Here is a 12,421-nt window from a genome sequence, read left to right on the forward strand (position 1 = left end):
TTATTGCCCCTTTTATACTTAGAATATGCATATTATTGATAAATCTATGTTATAGTTTGCGGACTACCCCAAATATATCCAATGTCCCTTGACATATTGCTTTCATATTTTGCATACTTGTTAACCAACATGACCCCAACCCATAAACAAGAGCAGACAACTGTATCAAGCATTTTGACAGAATTATGGCCCCTTTTATACTTAGATAATTAAATTTCCATAACTTCTTTATTTATGATCAGATTTTATTAATACTTTGACAAAACAACACTTACCTGAATACCACAATGGATTCCACCCAAACAATACCCCACGCCCCAACCCAGAATCCCCCCACCTCCCCCCCCCCCAATTTTTTTTTCCTTTTTTATTTTGGAAAGATAATCTAATAAATGACCACACCCCACATTATACACCCCTTTCAACCCCCCCCCCCACTACCCCCCCCCCCCCCCAAAAAATTTTTTTTTCCTTTTTTTATTTTTGAAAGATCCTCTAATAAATTATTGAATATGAACAATTTCCCCATCATGGCTTACGTTATACTGTCAAGCACTCAAATAGTCGAGCGCGCTGTCCTCTGACAGCTCTTGTTTCCAAATGTTTTTTTACTGTTCCTCTGTTGTAAATGTTTAAAAAATCTTGAAAAAATTTTTGATGTGTTTTAAAAAGTATCTTCTATTATCTTGCGAAATTGCAAAGGTTCTGAACTATATTCATTGTTTGTAAACTGATAAAAGTTAGCCCAGTTAAAAATTGACGTCTGAAGGGTTAAAAGGGTTGTGCTATTAAATCATTACTTTATAATTTGAGAGTGGGGAGTTGTTTTGCTATATGCGGCCAGCAAGCTGCAGACCTGTTTGAGCATTCTGGTAAGAAGCTACCATGTGTGCCTCAAGTCAGCCAAGATTTCGTGGTCTCGTTGGCTGACAGCGTAGCTCTGGACCTTACTGCAAATGTGCATGCTTGTCTGGAGCTACGCTGTTCGGGTATGTCATTAAACCCATTTTGGCATAACTTAGCTCATTTTTTGTTTGGTTTAAATGTGAGTGCTTCATCGCTAGGAGTGATGCGTTATTTTTAAAGTCCATATGAATATGTTGAAATGTGAAATTGTAAATAAAATATATACATAAGAATTACTTTAAAAACCTTTCATCCTGGAAATTTCCAAACAGCAAAAATATGATCTAGCAAATATAATAGAGCCCTCTTTATAAGTAAAATGTTTGCCACTTTCAATCATACATACAGTATAAACAAGTTCCACTGCATCAAACTGTTTACTTTATATTCTAAGAAAAAGTTTGGAAGTTTCCGGGATTAATTGTATTCTTGTGTATATAAAATCAGAAAAATCTTGTGTTTTAGGCGATAACACTCACAAGTTCAGCCAATTACGGTTACACGGGGTATTTTACATTGCATTTTATCAATTTTCTCTATCATTGTGTACATTGAACTTGTATGATTAGTAACTTGTATGTGATAAATGAAATATGTTTTACATGTATCAGTTTAATTATGTGGTGTTGTTGTTGTTTGAACATTTTTGTCTGAAATAGTTAACATCCAGTAAGTGTGTACTTTTGTTGTTTTCTGGAAACATCTTATGTTTAACTTAACAAAGTGTCACTTCAGTAAACGATTAAATCATGCATACGTTTAACGCTTTCAATAACTTGCTGTATCGCTCAACTATAAAATACACTGTTGTAAATGATATAAAAATAAGCTGAAAAAAAACTAACAGCTAAGCACAATGTACTATGGTCAAACTTTGTGCACATGCATAGTAAGAATCATCATATGAGAAGTATAACAAAAAAAATTATTTGCCTCTTTAGTTTTATTCTGGCAGTAAAGTTTTTCAGAAACATGCTTTTGTAGTATGGTCACTATCTGTCCCTTTAAATGGCGTATATATATATTTATGTTGTGAAGCGCTTGATGATTGATTTTATGTTAATGTTCACAATTGCAATAGGCCTTTAGCAGAGCATTAAAATTGGAATAATTTGTAACTTTATTTAACTTTAATTTTATTAATTGTTTATTGAGCACTTAACTTTTGTATCTGCTGAACATTCTTCATCAGATAAAGTAGTTTTACAATTAAGTCTTTACATGTGAAGCTGTGGTTATATACACAAAGCTCCATAGGGAAAACTGAAGGACATTCCTTAAATTCAGTATGGCGCCATCTGTTTAGTGTTAGTGTTATATTTATATTAAATTATGTAAGCAAAACACACAAATCATAGAATTTAATATAGAACATTTGATTTGACATTTTCACTTGAGCTCATCTTAACCCTTTCCCACTCAGAAGCAAAGTGAAAATGGTTTTCCTACTCAGAAGCAAAGTAACCCACTCAGAAGCAAAGTGAAAATGGTTTTCCCACTCAGAAGCAAAGTAAAATGGCTTTTCCCACTCAGAAGCAAAGTGAAAATTGCTATGTGCAAACAGCATAAAACCAGAACAGCCTACAAGTAACTCGCAGTCTGTTTCGGTTTTATGCTGTTTGCTGCCCATCAGTATCTAAGAGTTTGAAATGAAGCCTTTGAAACTTGAATCTAGTAAGAAAAGTCTTTAATTAAATGTAACTTTCTAAGCGCCTACGCAGGCGTCAAAACACGTATCTAAGTGGCAAAGTGTTAAAGGGGCCGTCCAACAGATAAAGCGTTGTATCGACGCGAAACGATATGTTGGGAAACTAGAAGGATTGCTTATATAGCTGAAAAATACATCCGCTTTAATCATGAGCATGGATGGTTGGGTGGTCTAGGCGGGAGGCTTTTTACTCAAGGACTCAAGGAATCCAGAGGTCAGTGGTTCGAACCCTGTTGAGGGTTACTTTTTTACTTTTTTAAAATTGTATTCATGTTTTTTTTTTACTTAAGATTTTTAGTTCAAATGTTTAAATTTATCAATATAAAGCATTTAATGACAAGCGTCAATACATGCAAAAATCTGTTGGACGGCCCCTTTAAGTTTAGATTCCCTTACAAACTTTGTGAATACCTGTCACTGTCCACTAGAGGACTGCACGGCCAGCTCATTTGGTAGAGGACTGCACGGCCAGCTCATTTAGTAAAGTATTGTACTCTCAGTCTGAGGTTGGCTAAGAAAAAAATCACAGCATATATTCTATAAGCTGTTGTTATTGATATTCATCAAATTTCGGGTTCCAATAATATTTTCTTGTGTTTGCCAATGTATGTGTGACATCAGTTTATGGTTTTTAGATTGTTATTATGTTATCTAATCATCTTGGGGAAATAAATTAAGGTAATATGGCATTGGCTCTTTTATTCTTTATGAGCGAAGGATGGTGGTGAATGAAAGACTTGAATTGAAAGGTCAACTAAGCAAACATTCGCAGAATCATGTATGCAATAAAAATTACAATAATTTATATATGTTAACAAAATAACATGACTTTTAATGCCCCTGGATCGATAGATCGGGGGTATATTGTTTTTGTCCTGTCTGTATGTCATTCTGTCCAAAACTTTAACCTTGGTTAAAGTTTGATAACTTTTGCAATATTGAACATACCAACTTGACCATGCATGTGTATCTCATGGAGCTGCTCATTTTAAGTGGTGAAAAGTCAAAGACAAGGTCATCCTTCAAGGTCAAAGGTCAAATATCATTGTATTTTTCTTTCTTAAAGTTTTATCATAAATTTTTAAATATTGAACACAGCAACTTCATATTTGGCATGCATGTGCATCTCGTGGAGCTGCACATTTTGAGTGGTGAAAGGTCAAGGTCATCCTTCAAGGTCAAAGGTCAAAAATAATTTAAAAAAATCATTTCTCCATTAAATCTCTTACTTACTTCTCATGGAGCTGCACATTTTGAGTGGTGAAAGGTCAAGGTCATCCTTCAAGGTCAAAGGTCAAAATAATCAAAAAATAATTTCTCCATTCAATCTTTTACTTACTTCACGAGGAGCTGCACATTTTGAGTGGTGAAAGGTAAATTTTCATAACTTTCGATTGGGGGCATATTATTTTTTGCATGTCTGTCATTCCGTCATTCTGTCCCAAAACTTAAACCTTACAGTCAAGTTTTGCAATAACTTTTGAAATATTAAACATAGCAACTTGATATTTGGCATGCATGTGCATCTCGTGGACCTGCACATTTTGAGTGGTGAAAGGTCAAGGTCATCCTTCAAGGTCAAAGGTCAGCAAAAAAAGCGGCGCATTAGGGGGCATTGTGTTTCTGACAAACACATCTCTTGTTTAATTACTTATTACAAGCAAAACGATTGACCGTATGAAGTATGAATAGAAATGTCAGAATACTGTACATGACGTTTAAGTAATCGAATAATTGATAAAAGACATTGATGTTTTTGCAGAAATTTTAAGCTTGATAAGGCGTACCACAATTGTTTGGTGTATGTGCGTAAGCCGTACGAGCTTGTAGGGACGGTGAATTGTATGAAAAAAAACGTACGGGACATGTTCAACGCGATTAGACAGCGAGCTGCGTGTAGGGCCCGCATCTCTAGCTCATTGATCAATGTCACTCGACGAGGTCATATGTCAAACTTTGGCATTATACAGCTTGTAAGAACTGTAGCATACTAATTAATTGCTAAAAGATTAAAATAGCTTATTGACACAAATATTTACCGTTTGGAAACGATGTATTGCTCGCACTGTTCATGTCCTATAATCTCAAAGGTCAAGGTCATTCATCAAGGTCATTGCGCAACATATGGTCATGATGAAATATTTTAATTCGTCATGGTCAAACTTGCTTTTAAATGATTGCAAAATCAATTATATTCTCGACAACGTGCTCGATAACGTACATCAAGTTTTTGTGTGGGTTATCTTGTTTTATGGTTATACTTCGAAATTTTTCATATATATATATATATATAAACTATTTAAACCAATTCGAATAATTATCTCCAATAAATGATGTTCACAATTATAAAACATCGTTACTGACACGAAATTAACTATTATTAATTGTGTTGATTGGATGTGTTCGAAAAAAATATTAGAAACTGTTTAATGAAGAATATTCAAAGGCATAAATATGGAAAATGATTGGTCGAGAAAGAGAAATCCCAATCCATTCGATATTCTGATAAGGAAATTCTGATGATTTACGACACAGATGGCGGAATTGGACACTTCGACTGGACATCAATCAAATTCAGAGATATCTTTCAGCATTTCAAGTCGAAAGTAAATAATTGGCCAGCTTTCTGTTTCGATTTTTGAAATATTTTCTTTGTAATCACGCTATCATCGTAGCAACGGCTGCTTCTTTAAACATTTTCCATTCATAAGATGCCAATTAGGACTATAACCGGCAGTCCTTTTTGTGTCATGTTGACGCATTTTTCTGGTCAAGGAAATGTTTTGTATTATATGGCATAATTGTTATCAGGCCAATGCATGATTGGCCACTGATTCGCGAGATTTTCTAAGCTGCAGGCGAACTAAAATATTGTCACAATCGAACAAAACAGTACTTCTCCCTTTCGGTATTTCTAAGAACGAAATCGGTTACGTGCTTGCAAATAAAACAACGGGTTATCTAGATGTTAAAACGAATTCAGTAAAATAATTTGGATTGGTTTATTTATTCTGTGTACACTCTGACAGCGGTGACGGGTTTGAAAGATAGCACCGTATGTTGTCAGTACCAGCATTTAATTGGGATACAATGGCAAACATGCGTGGCCTTTCAACCTTCGGAGGTAGGTTGAGTTTACTGTTAATAATGTTGATTTTGTGTTCATTGTTATAACTGAAACACGGCAAATCTTTATAAGCAAAACTAAATACATTTTATGATAGTAACCAAAGATTTAAACCATATTTTAATTCTTCTTCGTTTTAATTTTTTTTTGACACATGTCACTTTGGTATAGTATTAGGACTTCATATGTCCTCAGAATGCACTATACATACTTTTCAAGTTTGGCTTTTTGCTGGAAAGTGATATCATGTGCCCTTTTGTACGAATAATGACGGCATATAAGAATATAATAAATAAAAGAAAATCAGACATCATTTTTATCTAAATATATGAAGAAAAACGATAGCATTGTTATAGCTTGCAAATTCAAAATGTCCATATTTCTTACTGTACAATCAAATTGAATTTAAAATACTTTTTGGTAATATATCCAGCACCCCCGTATTTATTATCATTATTTTATCATTTTAACTAGCATACAAGTTACTTTTTTTCAGTTTTCCTTTGTGCGACGATATACACGAGTTTCTGGGGCAATTGTTTAACAACAAGCGCCACAGCAACTTTAACAACAGCACCTGGACCTCCAAACGGAACACAGTCCACCAATTCCTCGCCAACATCAGACACAACACACATCATCTCTTCGCCAACATCGCAACCCACCTCAGCGTCTACATCGTCAACAACTATCAGCAATAGTACTAACTCAGTCACAGTTGCGTCCACTTCCACAGCTTCTTCATCATCGTTTCAATCAGTAACAACATCAAATAGCTCGACAATAACAACAACCAACATTGCAACAATAACAAATCCAAATAGTGCAATGAATGCAACTCCAGGGAGTTCAACAGTAGCAACACCTAATAGTTCAACAATGACAACACCAAATAGTTCAACAATTACAACACCAAATAGTTCAATAACAACGACAAATTGTTCAATAAAAACAACACCAAGTAGTTCAACAAAAACAACAACAAATAGCTCAACAAAAACAACACCAAATAGTTCAACAGTAACAACACCAACGGTCTCTGTAAACTCTATAAATGTCACTTCGTCGTCTGTGAGTACGACGCAATATTCAGGTTATCTTGACGTTGTTAAATAAGTTATGATATAAACATGTCATATGAGGATTTATGTTTAAATTTTGGATTGTTTTCCTCTTTTTGACCAACCTTGTCCAGTTTGTTTCATACGGTTTATATATCATGCTGTTTCTTATACATGTAATTGCCGTTCTCCATACAAATATCCACTTTGTTTAATGGATATACCTGTACTTTGTAGTTAATATATTTAACGAAAATGTATAGTTTATGTATATACTAGTGATTTTTTTTAAATAAAATCTTTACGTTATTCGTCTAAATACCCAGCGTTACATTACCCATTTAATCTCTTGTTAAAGGGGCCTTTTCACGTTTGGGTACATTGACAAAATTGAAAAAAGTTGTTTCAGATTCGCGAATTTTCGTTTTAGTTATGATATTTGTGAGGAAACAGTAATACTGAACATTTACAATGCTCTAAAATAGCCATTATATTCTTCTTTTGACGATTTTAAAATCGAAAATTATAACGCGTTGCAACGCGAAACGAATAAATAATTTTGAGAGTTCTGTTGTTGTTATATTTTGTGGAACTACGAGGATTGGTTATATGAAGTAAAGTAGACTCATTATCATATAATAATTTCATGAGAACAAATTATTATAAACCTTAAAAACATCTTTTAGGCGTTCAGTTTCTAAACAAATCTGAAGATACAAAACATATCCGGAATGGACCTGAAAAGGTACTATAGCATAACTACATCCGCATTAAAGCACTTGGCATATATTTGTTATGTTCATATAATATAGGTTTATACCCAGCACGTTAATCAAGCCACAGGCGAATACACACCAGAAATATGCCATTGTAAGTTACCGGAGCATCATAGAGAGTTCAGGAGTATAAAATACCCAATCATCCAAGTTCCGTCGTAAAGAACACTTATCAACCATATAGGCAAATACTTTGATACTAGTATTGAAAAATAATAATTACTGTCCAAAAATTCGATAATTGACATACTAAACATGTGACACTTGTGTACAGATTTTCGCATAATGTTATTAAAAGAATTAAATTTAAAGATGTATTTTTTGACTGACTAAGGTTGATAATTATCCATGTTTTACTGATATTTTAAGCATTCCCCTTAGCCTGGAGTGTTACTGGATGTAAAATCACGAATCACGTACAATTTAATTATTTTAATTTATATTGAAATATACGTAGAATAAGTTTTTTTTACACATTTTATATAAATTCATAAATATATGAGAAAATCGTGCATACTCGCTTTAAAGGGGCCTTTTCACGTTTTAATAAATTTAAAAAAAATTGTTTCAGATTTGCAAATTTTCGCAAATCTTATAAAAAATGAATAAATACATAGATGTATAAATATGAATAAATTAAAAACTATGTATAAATAAATTTAAACCCTGAATGAGTAGGTGTGTGGATATATGGTTTGTTTGAGGGTGTGTTTGGGCATTTGGTAAGTGGATAAGTAGGCAAATAAATAACGTGAACATTCCAAGAATTAAATTAGTATAGCTTTATATTTTATTCATTTGTATCATATTTATGTAATCAAAATATATAAAAAAAAGGGTTGGGTTCCGCTATATTAGCCGGGCTACTACCAGACGCCTGTTCACGGGCGCGATCCCACTACTGCTCGACACGGGAACTTTTGCCTGCTGTGTTTCCACCCTGGGCCGGTACGTTCCTCCTTAGTCAACCTGGAGTCCCCGGGTTCCCCCGAGGGTCCCATATTGATGCCGAGCTTAGTGCGGACGCCCGATCGACACAAACGGACCTGACAGTAGGGCTCCCGGCCTCAAACCGTCCCCAGACCCCGGCCTCCAAGTAGCTGGATTACAGGAGCACGCCACAACTCCCGGCCGAGAAGCGAACTGGATAATTGAGATTTTATCAATTTCATTGGGAGATGAAACTTTTTTGTCTTTCAATATATACACATTCAATGATATTGTTTTTAGTTTATTGTAGATTTTGTTTTGCTTTAATATGGATAGTTTAAAACTGAAAAGAGAACAGTCGATGGTAAATGCCGACGTGTCGTATTTCGTCACCACTTTGTGGGCACAATTTTAACTGAACACCTGATTATTTTACGCATGCCAGTGCACATACATGTAGCCCGGGGATAACATGATTTCATTTGTATATACTTGACGACTTTACGAGTATAATTAAAAACTGATTTGCTTTATTATTTACAGTAAAATAAAAACAAATACATTCATTCATTTGATTAATTGATCTTAATAATTTTATTTTTCAAAATTTTCAGGTCCATAAACGAGAAGCTTTAATGCAATCATAATCAATCACGTCAAATTTTAAGACACAATAAAGATTCTGTATGACAAGACATATTTGGATAAAATCATTTACAACAACAAAAACTTATGTGGTAAAAGTATTATAAAATTGAAGTTCATCTGTATTTTTCAAGTTTTATTAAATGTACAACTACATGTATAAAATACACCTGTCATTGTATCTGGAATGATGGCCGAGTGGTCCAAGTCGGAGACTTTTTTACTCCAGGACTCCAAGGGTCAGTGGTTCGAGCCCTGCTGAGGGTAAACTTTTTTAATTTTTTTTTTAAATTTTACTCTTGATTTTTTACTGGTGATTTTATATCCAATATTAACATTTATCAATATAAAGCATTTAATGGCAAACTTCAAAACATGCCACAATCTGTGAAAATGCCCCTTTAAACGTTTTGCTCCTGGACGAAAGCTGTCAGTGTTAGCGGATTACGAAGATTGTTAACATAAATAACATGCTATCATAACATGCTATCATAACATGCTATCATATACCCATAACATATACATTTATCATTTTCAAATAAGCTCTTATGATTGAGATTTAACATGCTATTAAATATGTCGCTTTTTTACACGCTTATCAGGGGTAAGATAATTGTTGTGAATTTGCGCATGTACATCGTATTCTTTCATTTTCTATTCGAGTAAAATTTGTGTAACATATGTAATTTTATTTGTCCTAATATATTGGATATTTATGACCATTTTGTAAAGGTTTATATACTCTAATGTAATGCTCTTTTTTCCCCTCAAATTATAGCTAACTGGTAGATATTATAATAATGAAACGCGCTCTATGTAATAAAAGGGGGCTTAATGCACATACGTAACATGTCGTCCCACATTATCAAGCGAAGTCCGCACAGGCTAAACTAGGACGATACTTTTCGCTTTCAGGGAATTTGTCGTTTAAAGAAAGCATCTTCTTAACAAAAATCTACTCTAGGCGAAAAGCGTCGTCACCGATAAGCCTCTGTGGTCTGCATAGGCTAATCTGGTAGGACACTGATCGCACACTCATTAGGACCGGTTTCCCAGAGCTGTTTAGTATCGCGTGAGGATACACAAGAAAATCAATTTTGCACGAAGCGACAGTACAGTTCAACTCTGATTTTACTGTACAACATCATGTGATATTGCAGAGAGGAAATACTCATTTTTGTTTATTTGACTTCAGTATATATTGTCTTGTAGCTCTATTTTATGTGTGTATTGGGTGTGTTTTTGAACATTTAATGCAGGCGACATACACATATACGAATGTCTTTATATGTACAGTATTATATCCTTTTTGAAAGTGGGTCCATTTTTTTTATAGACTCCCAAAGCTGTTTACCTCATTTTCTTATAGGGTATGACGTGTTACACATGCAACAACTCCGACAGCACGTGCGGTGACACTTCCGCCTCCTATCCGAGTGACTCGTGCAACCATTCGACAGACACATGCTGGGTTATTCATATATGTGAATAATATTCTTTTTAAGTGAATATGATCTTTTTTATTCACGCCTCATGTCACTGAAAACATACAACCGCTATCTCTTACAAGAAACAAAATAAGAATGCAGAAGCAAAACAATTAAATACTCTGAAAGTTAGTTACTTGAATTGTGAATGAATGATTAACAAACTTATTTGAAAAGCTATAATTTAAACAAATTTTAACTGTTTATTTATCAAAGTTTTGTTTTCGCAAACGATGTCTTGTGAATGATAAATTCCCGGGCTATATGAATTGGAACATTCCAATTATTATACTTGTATAGTGTCACTCCAAAATTATTATAGTCCTCATATTGTCTGTCTGTCTGTCTGTCTGTCTGTCTGTCTGTCTGTCTGTCTGTCTGTCTGTCTGTCTGTCTGTCTGTCTGTCTGTCTGTCTGTCTGTCTGTCTGTCTGTCTTTCTGTCTGTCTGTCTGTCTGTCTGTGTGTCTTTCTGTCTGTCTGTCTGATTGTCTGTCTGTCTGTCTGTTTGTAGATCCATTGACCTGAAGAAAGATCTTAACGAATGTTATTTCCAGGTTAACGTTACTATAGATTGATCCATAACGAAGTATATGCGGAGCTGTTCTAGTAGTTTATTGGCACTTCGCCATTCTCTGACAATTTTCAAGCGTCATCATTGACGTCACGTCTTGTTCCAAATGCTGTACCGGAAACAAGTGTAACACCGATGTTTATCAGCAGAATAAGGCAGAAAATTACGTATTAGCAAACATTTGTTTATTGGTGGTCTTCTTTCATGTATTCTTATAACGAGTTTTGCAAATGCGCATGGCAACATAACCACCAGTAGCACGTGGCAGAAGTGCTGTCAATCAGTGGGCACCAGCTAACAATGTAATACCAAACATGTCACATATCTGCCATGATACTTTTGATTTCTGGTGTTAACCAGTTTTTTTATCTTGTTGTTTTTTGAAGAAAAAAAACCTACCTATTGATTGTCTGATCAGATTGTAATATAAATTATGATTTTCAATACACTTCGATATACGGATGTTACTTTAATGACATACAAAAACAAAAACCAAGTGCGAGAGGTGAATTCTTCAGGTTTCATTTGCATTTATGGTCCGTTAATTAGGTTTCCAGACACAGAACATCATTTGCCGATAACTGGTATAACATTTCGTATTGCGGAGAAAAAAAATCGCGGAAAAACGGTGGAATTTAAAAACAAATGACGCTACAATTCAACCGAAAATCACTATGAAGAAGCTAAACAGTACATATTAAAAAATAACGATACTTAGAAATAAGTAAATATCGTGTTAACTATTCGAAGTAAAAAGATCAATATGTCTATTAACCCATTTATGCCTTGCGTCTAGAAAAAAGGCATTGGCAAACAGCGTAGACCCAGATGAGACGCCGCATGATGCGGCGTCTCATCAGGGTCTGCGCTGTTTGCTTAAAGAAATTTTTTTAAGAAATATTCTACATACTGAAATAAATATACTAGACATCCCTAATTTTAGAAATAAATTGATCCAATTTAGAAGGATGGGAGAGTCCACTGGGCATAAATGGGTAAATATTATAACATTCGAATGTGTAGTTTACTTACGTATTTGAGGAAATTCACATGTTAAAGGCGTTGCATACATATTTGTTTATATCAATCTGAAAATCAACTTCAAGAATTAAACCACTTTTGTATACGACGATTATTTTACTATCAATGATAAAAAACAAAGATATTTTGATAAAATTTCAACGCAAAACAATGGTGTCCTTCTTTAAA

This window comes from Dreissena polymorpha, chromosome 16 (assembly GCF_020536995.1).
Source record: "Dreissena polymorpha isolate Duluth1 chromosome 16, UMN_Dpol_1.0, whole genome shotgun sequence".
In the NCBI taxonomy this organism is placed as follows: Eukaryota; Metazoa; Mollusca; class Bivalvia; order Myida; family Dreissenidae; genus Dreissena; species Dreissena polymorpha.